The sequence below is a fragment of the Erythranthe guttata genome, chromosome 9 (genome assembly GCF_056151865.1).
Source record: "Erythranthe guttata isolate IM_541 chromosome 9, IM_541, whole genome shotgun sequence".
Taxonomy (NCBI): Eukaryota; Viridiplantae; Streptophyta; class Magnoliopsida; order Lamiales; family Phrymaceae; genus Erythranthe; species Erythranthe guttata.
The window spans coordinates 13,277,237-13,291,376 of record NC_142541.1 but is presented as its reverse complement, the minus strand read 5'-3'; positions in this window follow the sequence as shown (position 1 = coordinate 13,291,376).

The following is a 14,140-nucleotide window of genomic DNA, read 5'->3' as shown; positions in this document are numbered from 1 at the left end:
AAGCATGGCTTGGTGGTTGGCTCTCTGTCCAAGGTGAGGAGAGAGATGGAGAATGCTGCTGATGTGAGTGGCGAGTTGACCAAGGAGAGGAGAGAGAGGGAGATGGGTGCTGATGGGATTTGCACGTTGACCGAGGAGAGGAGAGAGGGGAGGTGAGGGCTGCTGAGCTGACGCGCGCGTCAGTCACGCCTTCCGAGGCACGTGCGCGCGCGTCAGCTGATGGGAGAGAGAAAAAGATGCGTGCATCTGGGGCGGTTTTTGGGCGACGCGCGCGCGCGTCGGGCGCGGAAGCCGAGGGTGACGCGCGCGCGTGTCATCATAATGAGGCTGTTGTGCATGGCAGCGCGTTGGGGGGGTTTCTCAGGCGCGTGACCGCGCGGTCGGGGCCCGTTTTCGGCGCTCGTCGCGGGGAAATGATGTGCGGGAGCTGGTTGATGACGCGCGCGCGCGTGAATCAGCCCCTTTTGGGGTCACGCGCGCGCGTGAGGGCGCGTTAGAGCATGGATATGGGCCCGATTCTGGTGAAATCGATGGGCGAATCGCTGAGAATGTTGGTGCACTTGGTGTTTTAAACGAGGGTAGTTTAGGACGGCGAGAAATCATCGAATCGTGGAGTGATGATGTGGAAACGAATAATCACGTTAATGAGCAAGTGGATGGAGTTGTGGCCAGTATGCGTTATTCTCGACGTCAAATCGTGGATTTTGGGAGCGATAGCGACGATTCTAACCACGCCCCTTTGGCGAGTGATCATGTTGTGTCCAGTAGTGAAGTTGAGCTGACAGATGAAGACGAGGAGGAAGATGATATTCCGCCGGGTGATATTGAGATTGATAAGAGGAGGCAAAAGAAAAAGAAGCCAATTAATTTGGACTTAGTTGATTTTGATAGTGTATTGACGGAAGAGCATTTGCTCTCTATTCGTCGTCTATCTGGAGCGCCAAGTAATGTCGAGTTGCTGTTGCCTCAGAAGGGCGACCGTTTGTATTCGCCACCCGATGGATTTCATACGGTGTTTTTGGCGTACTGACGTGTACATCTCAGATTACTCCGCATCTGACCTTGTTGAAGGTTTGTGAGGAATTCAAAATAGGGTACAGTCAGTTAACTCCGACTGCAGTACTTATGTTCGAGGCGTTTCATCATAGGGTGTCTTGAGTGGGTTTGCCTATGACCGTGAGTTTGTTCAAGGCGTTATTTACGCTACATCGGCCCAATGAGATGCCTTTCTTTTGATTTCATCCTCGCTTTCACTACCAATTTGTGAAGAGTGTGAAACTATCTTTGGGGAAATGGAAGACTTATTTTATTTACGTGAGGGCTCCCACTTTTGACGTTCCCGTAGTTTGGAATCCTACGTGTGAGAGTTTCACGATAACTGCAAATATGGCGAAGAGGATTGAGGAATCTGGGTTGTGTGATGTGGAATTTGATCCGAGGAGTTTGATACCAAAGGTGAAGGGTCAGCACCGTATATCCTTTTGTTGCCTTGACTTGTGTTTTGTTTTTCTTATTTTTTTTTTTTTTTTTTTTTTTTTTTTTTTTTTTGTAGTTCTTTGGTAGTGTATACCTCATGTCTCTTATGTGTTTGTTATTTTTTGTAGATGGGGGTATCACCTTTGCGGCACTTCAAGCTAAGGCGAATAGGACGTCGAAGAAGGCATCGAAGAAGGTACCCTCTACGTTGGGAGGTTCTTCAAGTGGTTTGCTTCGTGAGGAGGTCCATGTAGAAACTCCTCGAGTAGTCGCAGATGATCGTAGCAGTGCTGGTGAAGTGGAGGGGCGGCCGCTGATGAGGGATCGTGGCAAGGGAAAGAGGGTGGATACCGAGTATGTGGCTGTGCCTAAGCGTCCGCGGGTAGACCCAGAGGAGACTTATGCTTTCCATGGTGGAGGAGGGAAACAATTGTTTACTTATGGTGTGAACCGCGATGGTAATGAGTCGTACTGGGATGTGTCGGACTATGATTTGCCGATGTTGAGTACCGAGGGATTCGTTCGGGAGTATGACCGTGCTCGGATGTCTGGTAAGGGTCCTTCTCACATGCTAGAGTTAGCTAGTGGGGACATATGTCGGGTGAGTACTTGTCTACTTAAAACAATTTTTTATGTTTTATTCTCCCTTGACTTGCGAAAAATATTGTTATTTTTTATTATTTTTTAGTTGGTGGCGACTTGGAGATATCTCATGGAGCACGGTAGGAATGCGGATGCTAGGAAGGAAGAGGAGCGGGCTCGAGGTCAAGCGCGTGAGGATGAACTTTTAAGCCAATTGGAGGTAGCGCGGTTCGATCTTGCTCAACGCTCGGAGGACAGAGGAGCTTGCTGAGAGGACAGATGAGCTCGAGGTTATCCGAGGTGAGGCGAAGGCGTATAAGGATGATGTTCACAAGTTGAACGAATGCTACGACCAGCTCAAGGAGAAATACGAAATTGAGAAGGCGACGGGGAAGAGGTTCCTCACGACGTCAGTTGGTGCGGCTTATAAGGAGTCCATCGTGGAGGAAACCAAGCTTAGCTTCCGAGGTAGTGATGAGTGTGCTGCTATGATTGAGGAGCATGCGTTGGCTGTGGTCTATAAGCCATTAGTGCGTGCTTGTCGCAAATATCTTCGCGGTGCGGGTGGCATCAGTGAGAAGGTGATTCGAGGGATGGAGGCTGGTATCTCGGATGGAGAGGGTGATGAGGTAGATGTTGATGGGACAGGCACAGAGCTTGTGGCTGATATGGTTGCTGTTGATCCCACTGTGGGGACGTCTTCCGCCCGCAGTAGGGGAGTTTAGATTTATTTGCTAGGATATTTAAACTTATATTTTGTTTTTTGTTTGGAGTCTTAGTTTATTTTTCTCGCTAATGTAGATGGGTATGTCCTCTACTACTTCATTTGAATTTTTTCCTTGTTTGACTTTGAAATTTAAAATTTCGATTTATTTATTTTGACATTGTCAAGAATTACTGCGTTGCTTATATGCATTTGCATTTAGCATTGTACGCGATGTACTTGAGGAGGGGATCAGTCTCCCAAGGTTTTTGTTAAGGGTCGTGCCCTTTGTTTGGACCGCTTGGGTCTTAAATATATTTGTCCGTGGCCACGTTTTAAAATGAACACCTCGTTAAACAAGTGAAGGGACTTAGATAATCCAGCTGGCCAGGCTATATGGATTTTCTAAGTCTCTCTAAGTGTTTGTAAGGTTGTTTTGAATTTGACTCTTGGCAAGAGGTAACTCGTGTAGATGTGATAGCACAAAGAGTAAAGCAAAAAGAGTTGATTTATTCAATGATAGCAAAGTTGCGTTGTTACAAGCCTATATGAGGCGAATGTGAATAAATAGCTAATGGGATATGCCTACGTGAGGCGAAGGTAAATAAATGCTGCTAAAATAAATAAATTGATGATAACAATTTTTTGTGAGTGGTTGTATTACACTTGTTCCTCTTCCACGTCTTCCTTATACTCGTTCGTTTTACTGTGCTGATGGTAGATTAACTTCTTTGGCGTCTTTATGCCTGTCGAGTACAATTGAGAAAAAGGAGAATTTATTTAATCACTTGTATTGATGATTTAGTAATTGAAGTTATGGTGATGTGTATTGCTTTTTTCACGTACCCTATAACGGGAGTTGATTTTGCTTTCTCGCCCTCCGAGATATGAAATGAACTCGTGAATTGCCGCGGGTTGTTATGCGATCACGCCTGCTAGTGGAATTACTTTTTCATGTTAGTAAAAGTAAATAAGATCTTCCGTATGTTGAATTCTAGTGGATGTATAATTATTACCTTTGACGATGTGGTATAGAGTATCTTCGCTCTTTGGGGCATTGATTGAGTAATGTGTATCCTCCCGTAACAGGTTCTCGACCTGTGAGAAGATGATGGGATGTAATTATGAGTCGCTGATGTAAGTAAAAATTACTAGCCCCCCAGTTTAGGTGGGACGTTCACGTACCTCGTTATGTGGTGTCAAATTTCCCACCATGTAGAAGCAGCATTACAAAACAAGTGACGTGGAAGGTTGTGGAGCCTGCATGGGTGGCAATTCGTAAGTAACTTTCATATAGAAGAAATATGGGTGATGTCTTCAACTTATCTGAAGTAAGGTAGGTGTATACCTTAGGCGTAGAACCGTTTGAGGTTCCCTATATTCCATGTTCTGGGTATAGGGTGTCCGTCAGTGTTCTCGAGGCGGTATGCTCCCGTGTTGACCACTTTTGTGATTTTATATGGTCCTTCCCACTTTGGGTCGAGCTTGCCAATTGGGTGAGATGCTTCAGCTTTCCGGAGAACTAAATCTCCGACTTGGAAGGAGCGAGGGCGGACCTTGGAGTTATATGCCTTGGCCATGCGTGATTTATACATCTGTTGCCGGATGTATGCGACTTCACGTAATTCATCTACGAGGTCGAGGCTTCCCCGCATAGCCTCCTCATTAGCTGTTGGATCATAGTTGGTGATTCGCCAAGATGGTTCTCCGATTTCGACGGGTGCGATAGCCTCTGTTCCGAAAGCTAGATTGAAGGGCGATTCTCCGGTTGTTGCTCGTGGGGTTGTGCGATACGCCCATAGCGCGTTAGGCAATTCGTCCACCCACTTCCCTTTGGCACTTCCAAGCCTTGTCTTGAGGTGTTGGAGTATAGTGCGATTCGTGACCTCCGTCTGGCCATTAGCTTGTGGATTTGTTACGGATGTGAAGAACTGCTTGATGTCTAGGCCGAGGCACCAATTTTTTACTTTGTCACCGCAGAATTGGGTCCCATTATCCGAGATGATGGAACGTGGGATTCCGAAGCGACAGACGATGTTTTTCCATAGGAATTGAATGACTTCTTCCTCTCGGATACGTGCTAAGGGTTCAGCCTCCACCCATTTGGTGAAGTAGTCCACTGCTACGATGAGGTATTTGCGTCCTCCTGTGGCGGGTGGGAATGGTCCAACTAGATCCATCCCCCATTGGGCGAAAGGGATGGGGCTGTCAATTGGTTGCATTAACGCCGCCGGCATGTGCGTGATATTGGCATGCTCTTGGCAGGGCTTACACCTCCGGACTAATTTTTTCGCATCTTCATGCATCGTTGGCCAATAGTAGCCTTGCCTCAGTAGTTTTAGAGCTAAAGTTCTTCCGCTTAAGTGATTTCCGCAGATGCCTTCGTGTACTTCTCTAAGTACGTAATCCGCTGTGGTCGGGTCGAGGCACTTGAGGTAAGGGAATGAGAAACCTCGTTTATACAGTTCTTCTCCCACTATAGTGAAGCGGGCGGCTCTTGTTTTTATCTTCCGTGCTTCAGTGGGATCCATTGGTAGTTCCCCCTTCTTGAGATACTTCAGGATTGGAGTGAACCAGCATGGTTCATCCTCCTCGGTGTACTGTACTTCGGTGGGTGAAGTTATCTCTGGCTGAGGTGAGGTGAGGAGCGTCACCTTCCGACTTCCGATGCTAGCCACGGAGCTTCCAAGCCGAGCTAATTTGTCAGCGTGGACGTTATTGGAGCGGGGTACTTGTATTATCTCGTAGCTTTCGAATTTAGATAGGAAAGTGTGCGCGAGAGCTAAATATTTCGCCATGGTGTCTTCTTTGGCCTCGTAAACTCCGAGTACTTGGTTAACGACGAGCTGAGAGTCGCTTTGGATTAGGAGCTTGCGCGGTCCTGCTACTAGGGCAAGGCGGATTCCCGCTATCAAGGCTTCGTACTCAGCGACATTGTTTGAGGCTGTGAATTCGAATCGTTGAGCATATTCGAACTCATCTCCATCAGGGTTCGTTAGGACGATACCCGCTCCCCCTCCTGTGGCAGTGGAAGATCCATCGACGTTGACAGACCAAGTAGGTAGAGAAGTGCTTTCTTCTACTGAAGTCATTTCGACTAGAAAATCCGCCAATACTTGCGCTTTGATAGCAGGGCGGGGTTTGAATTCGACCCCATATTCGCTTAGCTCTATCGCCCATTTTGCTAATCGCCCGGATGTCTCAGGACTCCTTAGTATTTGCTTCAGAGGATAATTGGTGAGAACCACCACTTGATGTGATTGGAAGTAAGGTCGAAGCTTCCGAGCTGCGTTGATGAGGGCGAGAGCGAGTTTCTCTATATTGGTGTAGCGTTGTTCGGCTCCTTGGAGGGCGCGACTTATGTAGTATATGGGTTGGTGGCCTTTTCCTCCATCTCGGATGAGGACTGCGCTGACGGCATTAGCTGAGGTAGCTAAGTATAGTAGGAGGGTGTCTCCGGGCTGATGTTTTATAAGCAAAGGTGGTGATGCGAGGTATGACTTTAGCTCAGTGAAGGCTTTTTGACACGCCTCATCCCACTCGAACTTTTTTCCTCCCCTTAAAATCTTGAAAAAGGGGAGAGCCTTGTCCGCTGACCTTGAAATGAATCTATTCAGGGATGCCAAACAGCCGTTGAGTTGTTGAACTTTCTTGATCGATGTTGGCGGAGCCATGGAGGTGATTGCTTCGATTTTCGCGGGATTAGCTTCGATTCCTCGCTGCGAAATCATATAACCCAAAAATTTGCCTCCCCTAACTCCGAATGAACATTTGAGGGGGTTGAGCTTCATCTTATATTTTCGCAGGGTGGCGAAACACTGATCCAGATCAGTTAGGTGGTCCGCGACCTTGACACTTTTGACGAGCATGTCGTCGATGTACACCTCCATATTTTTACCGATCTGATATGTGAACATTTTGTTCACTAGACGCTGGTAGGTGGCTCCTGCGTTTTTTAACCCGAAGGGCATGACTTGATAGCAGTAGATGCCTTGGTCAGTGATGAAACTAGCCCTCTCTTGATCTTCTGGTGCAAGTAAGATCTGGTTATATCCTTGGTATGCATCGAGGAAGCTGAGGAGTTCGCACTCCGAGGTCGAATCGATGAGATGATCGATTCTCGGTAGAGGAAATGGGTCCTTAGGACAGGCTTTGTTGAGGTCAGTGAAATCTACGCATAATCTCCACTTGCCACCGGGTTTGGGAACGAGCACTACGTTCGACAACCATTCAGGATACTGAACTGGTCGTATATGACCCGCCTCTAGAAGTTTAGCCACTTCTGCCTTGATATGCTTGTTGCGTTCGGGTCCAAACGTTCGTTTCCTCTGTTTGACTGGCTTCATCCTCTTGTCGGCGTTAAGCCGATGTAGGGCTACCTGTGGGGGAATGCCTGACAAATCTTGGGCTTTCCATGCGAACACATCTCCATTGTGTCGCAGGAAGTTGATTAGCTGCTGCTCTGTTTTAGGATCTAAATCGGATCCGATGCGTAGGAGTTTGGAATTATCTCCAGGTGTGAGCTCTATGAGCTTAAGCTCTTCGACAGCCGCTAGCTTGATACTATCGTCTGGTACACTGATGAGGATTTCTTTATTGTCCTCAATGATCGCATTGACCCACTTTCGTTTGTCGGATTTTTGGGTATCGTCTCCCTTTCCGGGTGGTTTAGGCTTCTTTGAGGGTTCTCGTAGGGCCCTTGCATAGCATTCTCGAGCGAGACGTCTATCTCCAAGTACTTCCCCCATTCCATAGGGAGTAGGGAACTTCCACTTCTGATGATAGGAGGAAGGCACTGACTTGAATGTGTGGATGGCTGGCCTCCCCAGAATGATGTTGTAGGGTGATGGTCTGTCGACGACGAGGAACTTGATTAGTTTCGTGATTCGACAGGGGTCTTCCCCTAAAGAGACGGGCAGCTCTACTTCTCCCATGGATAAAATGCCTTCTCCTGTGAATCCTTTCAGGGGTGTGGAGACGGGATTAAATCGGGCATTATCTATGCCTAGCTGCTTAAAAGCGTGGAGGTACATGATGTCAGCTGAGCTTCCACCATCCACTAATATCTTCTTGACCAAGAAATTGGCCACCGTTGTTGTTACTACCAATGCATCAACATGGTCTTCATCTGGACCTTCGAGGTCGGAGGAGTTGAAGACTATGCTGGAATCAGGTCTTCGTATTTGATATATGCGTTCGGATGGAGAAGCGTGTTCTTGATTCATGCGCGCTGATCGGGCGAGTGTGCGTCTTGCATTTTGTGAATCGCCCCCCGCCGGTCCTCCGGAGATAAAGGAGATGATTCCCCGGGTGGGATGGTTATCATTGTTATCTAGGTCACGTCGGTGACCCCCATCCTCTCGCCTTTGCTGTTGATCTCGATTATTATCTCGACGTGGAGGATCATCACGGCGCTTGTTTCGAGGCTTATCAATGTATTCGCCTAAATGGCCTTGTTTGATCAGCCTCTCGATCGCCATTTTGAGTTGTGCACATTCCTCCGTAGTATGCCCTCTGTCCTTGTGGAATCGACAATAACGATCCGACTTTTCTCGCTTTGTGTTTGGTTGCATAGGACGTGGAGGTTCTGCTAAACCTTTCTGTTCTATCACGTGAAGGATTTCCGTGAGGCGAGTGTTTAGCGGAGTGAACCTATTGTAGGAGGAAGAGGGTTGGCCTTGAGGTGGAAGTGGTGGACGTCGATCATCGCGCCTCCTATTGTCTTGACGGTCATCTTCCCTTTTCCTTTTAGGAGGAGCATGGGTAGAGGCTTCCTCTATCCGGACGTATTTTTCGGCTCGATTCAGTAACTCCTCTAAGTTGCTTGGGGGTCTTCCGGCAATAGATTCCTTGAATCTGCCCGGTTTTAAGTTCTGTTGCATAATCCCGGAGAGCATGTCTTGCCCCACACTGGGGACTTCATGGACGGCTTCTACGAAACGTTTGATGTAGTTGCGGAGCGTTTCGTTATCTCTCTGTACTACTGAGAAGAGATGAGCTGGGGTTTTAGCATATTGTTTGTTGATAGCGAATTGGTTGGTGAATCGGGTTGACAGTCGAGCGAAGGTGTCAATCGACCCTATGGGTAGGGAGTTGAACCAGTTCATCGCTCTCTTGGAGAGAGTGGTACGGAACATTTTGCACATAGCAGCATCCGTCGGGCCATATAAATCCGCCATGGCACTGAATTTCTCTATATGTTCCTGTGGGTCGGTGGTTCCTTCGAATTGAGGTAACCCCGAGATCTTTACTCCTTGAGGTAGTACCTCGTTGAGGATGTCTATGGTGAAGGGACTGCGTCTTGCTGGGAGAGGCATCCTCTCACCCATCTGATTATTTGGTTGGGAGAAAAGGTTTTGGCGAGACATTCGGCTGTTTACTTCGCCTTCTCCCTCATTAAAGAAAGGGACTCTCCGTGGTGACGCATTCCCCCTTGGGGGTGAGCGCTGACGCTGCTGTCTGGGCTGTGCCCCTCGGTGGTTGGTAGATAATTGCACTCGGGATCGTGGATCCGAGGTAGAGGAGGAGACACTTATTTGATTCGGTATTGGCTGTGGGGCCACGGGTGGCGCTACAGGTGGAGCTGGCGCTGGTATCGCATTGGGAGTGTTCGCTCCCATCGTGGCGATATATTGAGTTATGGCCTCCGCGGCGGCGCGAGTAGAAGCTTCCGCTATCATACGTTGGAGCGCGTCCTCGGTTATTTGAACCGTTCGAGGAGCAGGGAGTGGTGGATCGGCGAGTGGTGGGTCCCGAGGGGGGATCACCTGAACCTCGCGAGGGGGATCTGCAGCACGTGGAGGAAGTGGCTCCGCGGCGCGTGGAGGAGGTGGGATGCCAGATCCTCCACGAGCGGGGAGGTTATTAGCTGTGTCGTTTTCTCTCCGAGCTGACGCCTCAGGAGGATCTTGTTGGCTACGTGATCTGGTTTGCATCGTTCCCACAGACGGCGCCAAAATGATGATGCTAAGATTTAGCTCACCTAGGATAATGTAGAAAACGAGCTGGGAGAGCAAAGCTGATCAGTAGCTAGTCAATTCGATGCTCCTCAGGTCCCTGCGAAAATAGCACACGTGAACTAAGCCGGGGGTTGATCCGGCGGAAACCCCTCCGACGCTCAAGTCAGACGTACGGATCGTAGAGAGAGTAGAGAGAATAAAACTCGAGATGAATTGTCAATAATGAGAACGTACCTTTACAAATGAATAAAACTTCTATTTATATGTCGTTGATTGAGTTGGGCTTATTTTGTTGGGCCCAAGCCTTACTTTGAAGGTGCTTGGGCTTTCGTGTAATGGGCCCGAACACTTTCGTGTATTGGGCCTAATTATTAAATAAATTGGGGCCCATTGGGTCGGCCCAATTAGGTATATCAATGATCCAACAAAAAAATTCCTAAAAGGCAAGATAAAATATGATAATATAATATTTGCGGGTCGGCCCGACAAGTTATTGAGAAGACCAAACGTCAAACAAAGTTTCATTATTTAGTTAATCGTGTGAATATGTACATGTCAACGGTTAATAATCACTCGATATATTTCATAAGATGTATGTAACATCAAATAAACTCGCTAAATTAGGATCTCATAACAAAAGGGTAATTAAGGAACCTCCTTTATTAAAGAATATTGTTATCTGAATCCAAAAATTGCTAAAATAAAATCTCTTAAATCATGAAATTTAATCCCATAAAAGTCACCATTAATTGCACAAATCTACTTAATTACTAGTATATCCCATAAAGCTATAAATAAAATCATGACAAGCACCATAAAATCCCATGCATATCAAGATTATATGATGCTATAAATCTAATTTACCCTAGCAAGCTAGAAAACAATAGGTTTTAGTATTATATATATTAGTTAAAATATTGCATTATATTCACACAAAAAAAAAATAATACATATAATTAAATTATTAATATAAACTAATAAATATATATTGCAAAAAATAATTATATATGGCTGGAAAAAGATTTGAAGTTGAAGTAGTGGTGGTGATAGTATTGGCGCTACTATTTCCTACAACATGGGCAACAAGAAATAGTGAATTAAATTATCAACAAGATAGTTTTCTCACTTGCTACAAACAATGCCTCAAAAGTTGTGATTATGAGCTTATTTGTGATATTATTTGTATTAAAAAATGCAAGCATGGTTCGACGGATTCGGTTGGCGTCTCTCCTTCACCTTCCCCTCTGCTGGCCTCCGATCGTTCGTTCATTAAACGGGCGCGCTAGAGATTGATCAAATAGTAGATTGATTGAAATAATAAATGATTTAATATATGTAATAAATCTTTCAAAGTACACCTCAATTTAGTTTTTTGAAAGTCAAGGGGTTTTTGGTCTTTTCGCAGTAAATTGTGTGTTTTTTTTTTTTTTTTTGGAAAAGATATTATGATTAATTAAAATATTGTCTATGATTAAGAGCATCTCTCATCCATCAACAAATCATATATTTGTCACCTAATTTAGTTAATTTTACAGTTAATAATATAATTAACATACATTTGATTCAATAAATAGTTAAATTGATGTATAGTCATTTTAATTAACAATTGTTTTATTGAAGGGTGGTGATAAATGCAGGACGTGTTTTAGTAGATGTAGGGCATTTTATTTTAAAAATTCAAAAGCTAATATATATCCCATCTTATTTTGTCAAATCCGTTTCTTTTAGAAATTTTTAACGGCATGGAGAATATCACACGAATAGTTTTCGTAAACGTAGACACTTTATATAAAAATTCAAAACCTAATATGTTATATCTTACTCTTTCAAACTTTTTTTTACAAGTCTCCATCGACACTACATTAGATGCATATCACACAATTAATCATCATTAATCACCTAGAACATGGATTTATTAGTTTTGGAAAAGTGAGATTGAAAGTAAGGTAAAAAAAACTCATTTCGGTGCGAAAAAAGTTTCCTTTTTATTGTGCCACCCGTTTTCTTTTTACTATGCCAGATTTTATAATATATATTAATTTTGTTATTAATTGCACCAGCATCATCTCGAGACAGCATCATCTCGAGACATTTACAAAAGTCAATTATAGTGAACATTTTCCACCGGGCAAAAAATTTTGTAGTAAAAAGAATTTAAACAAATTTAAAGAGTTTTTTCAGATGTATTTGATACTGGAAATTGTAGAAAATAAATATAGTTTTGTTGAGAGTTAATGATACATATTGGATGAAAATTAATTTTTATATTAAAATGTCTATAACTACTAAAATACATTCTAAAATAAAAATAAAAATTAAAATTATAAAACAAATCCTAAATTTACTAAAAGTTCTGTATTCATCATTTCCCTTTATTGAAATATAGGGTTACTTGTATCTAAATCATTGAGATTACCATATTAACCCCCAAATACGTCAAAAAGTTTATATAATTATATAATCTCCACTCTCCAAATTTAAAATTAATCTAATCATAGTCAAAATACTATAATTCTCTCAAAAAAATAAAAATAAATAAATCAAAGTACTATAAACTGGAAAAAAATCAGCTTAATTCCTCAGCAGATTCATCACACCTAAGTCAAAATGCTACACATTAAGCTAACAGCCAACATAGATTAGTATATATATATCACATATGTGTGTGTTTATAAATTCCTATAAACAAGAAATTGAAAATTAAAAATGACGGGCAAACGAGTCGGAGTTGAAGTGGTCGTTTTGGCGACGATGATGCTGTTATTTTCTGCACAAGCAATTGAAAATAGCGCAACACCAAACGGTTTTTTCGAATGTTACGATGATTGTTTAAAACATTGTCATATATTTATTAGGCTTATTTGTGAAGGAAAATGTATTTACAAGTGCGCGAAGAGTATGCCACCGGAGGCCTCCGGTGCCGCTCCTCCGCAGCCCTTTGACCACCGTATCATTGGTGGTGGAAGAGATTGAAGACAAAGTTAATTAATAGAATGTGGGAGGGATGATTACTTAATAATATACTTGAATGTTTTATAGTGTTAATTATATATATACACTTGCAATTAGTGCAAGAATGTTGTGATTCCATATATACAAGAGTTTATCAATAAAGATTTTTTTTAATGTATTTTGATTATTATTATAATTATTTCATGTTTACTATTTCGTCTCAAATGAACTTTAATTAAGATGTTGAGTCAATTTTGACTAATCTTGATTAATTAATAAATTTTAGAACGTTATTTTTTAATTAGTTAATAAGAATCATCGGAATGGTTAAGAAGTTTTGTAAAATAAAAATTGTTATGAAGTTAATAATGATTAGTGAGTTATAGGGCAATCAAGAGAACCTAATATATATGAATAATAAACAAATCCACAAAAACTTACAAATATGCAATTGTTAGTCAAAACTGAAATGGATTATTTAATATTGTAATTAAAATATTTGAAATGTGTGATGGTAAAGTTGGAAGTTGGAACTCATAACATTTCATTTGGTCTGATTTTGATACCGCGTTGAATGACCACCTCAATTAAAAGATTAAAATATTTGAAAAATATATCATTTAATATTAATAATCTCCAATAAAAAAAAATAAAAAAAATTAAATCAAATAATATAACATATTTATTTGTCAACAAAATTCTAATATCTTTTAGATTATGACCACCCCAGTAAAATAAAGATTACTATATAATCTCCATAATAAATGTTACCGTAAAATAAATTGCCTAATTGGTATCTTATTAATAATATAATTACCAATGTATAAATTATATTGAATTCATAAAATAAAATCCCAATATATGATATGAAATAACTATTTTTGCAAATAATCCCGACTGGTAATTAAAATGAAATGTGTGAAAATCAAGCTATACAGTAAATATATCAATTCATTTACCAAGTAAGTAAAGTAAAAAAATCCTGTCAAATTACCTGAAAATCGAATTACATAAATTAGATATTCTTTTGCAAACATAAATCTGTATATATAAATATATATCACGCCATTACATCATCATATAGAATCATAATTGCAAAATAAAAAAATAATAATGGCTAGCAAAAAGATTGAAGTTGTATTGAGCTTGGTGGTGGTGATGGCGCTGTTATTTTCTGCGTCGGCAGTCGAAAAAAATATAGAACCAAATAATATAATTACATGTATTTTCAAGTGCTTGAAATACTGTAAAGGTGACCCTATTTGTGATTACCAATATTGTAAATACTTGTGTGGTCACCACCACCCGCCAACTGCCGCCTCTCCATTGGGGGCCCCTCTATCGGCCTTCCGCCACTTTCTTGGCGGCGCAGGTGGTGGTGGAAGAGATTGAAGATGAAGATGAAGATGAAGATGAAGAAAGATATTCAATAAAAGAAATTAAAAGATTTTAATTGTTTATTCAATTG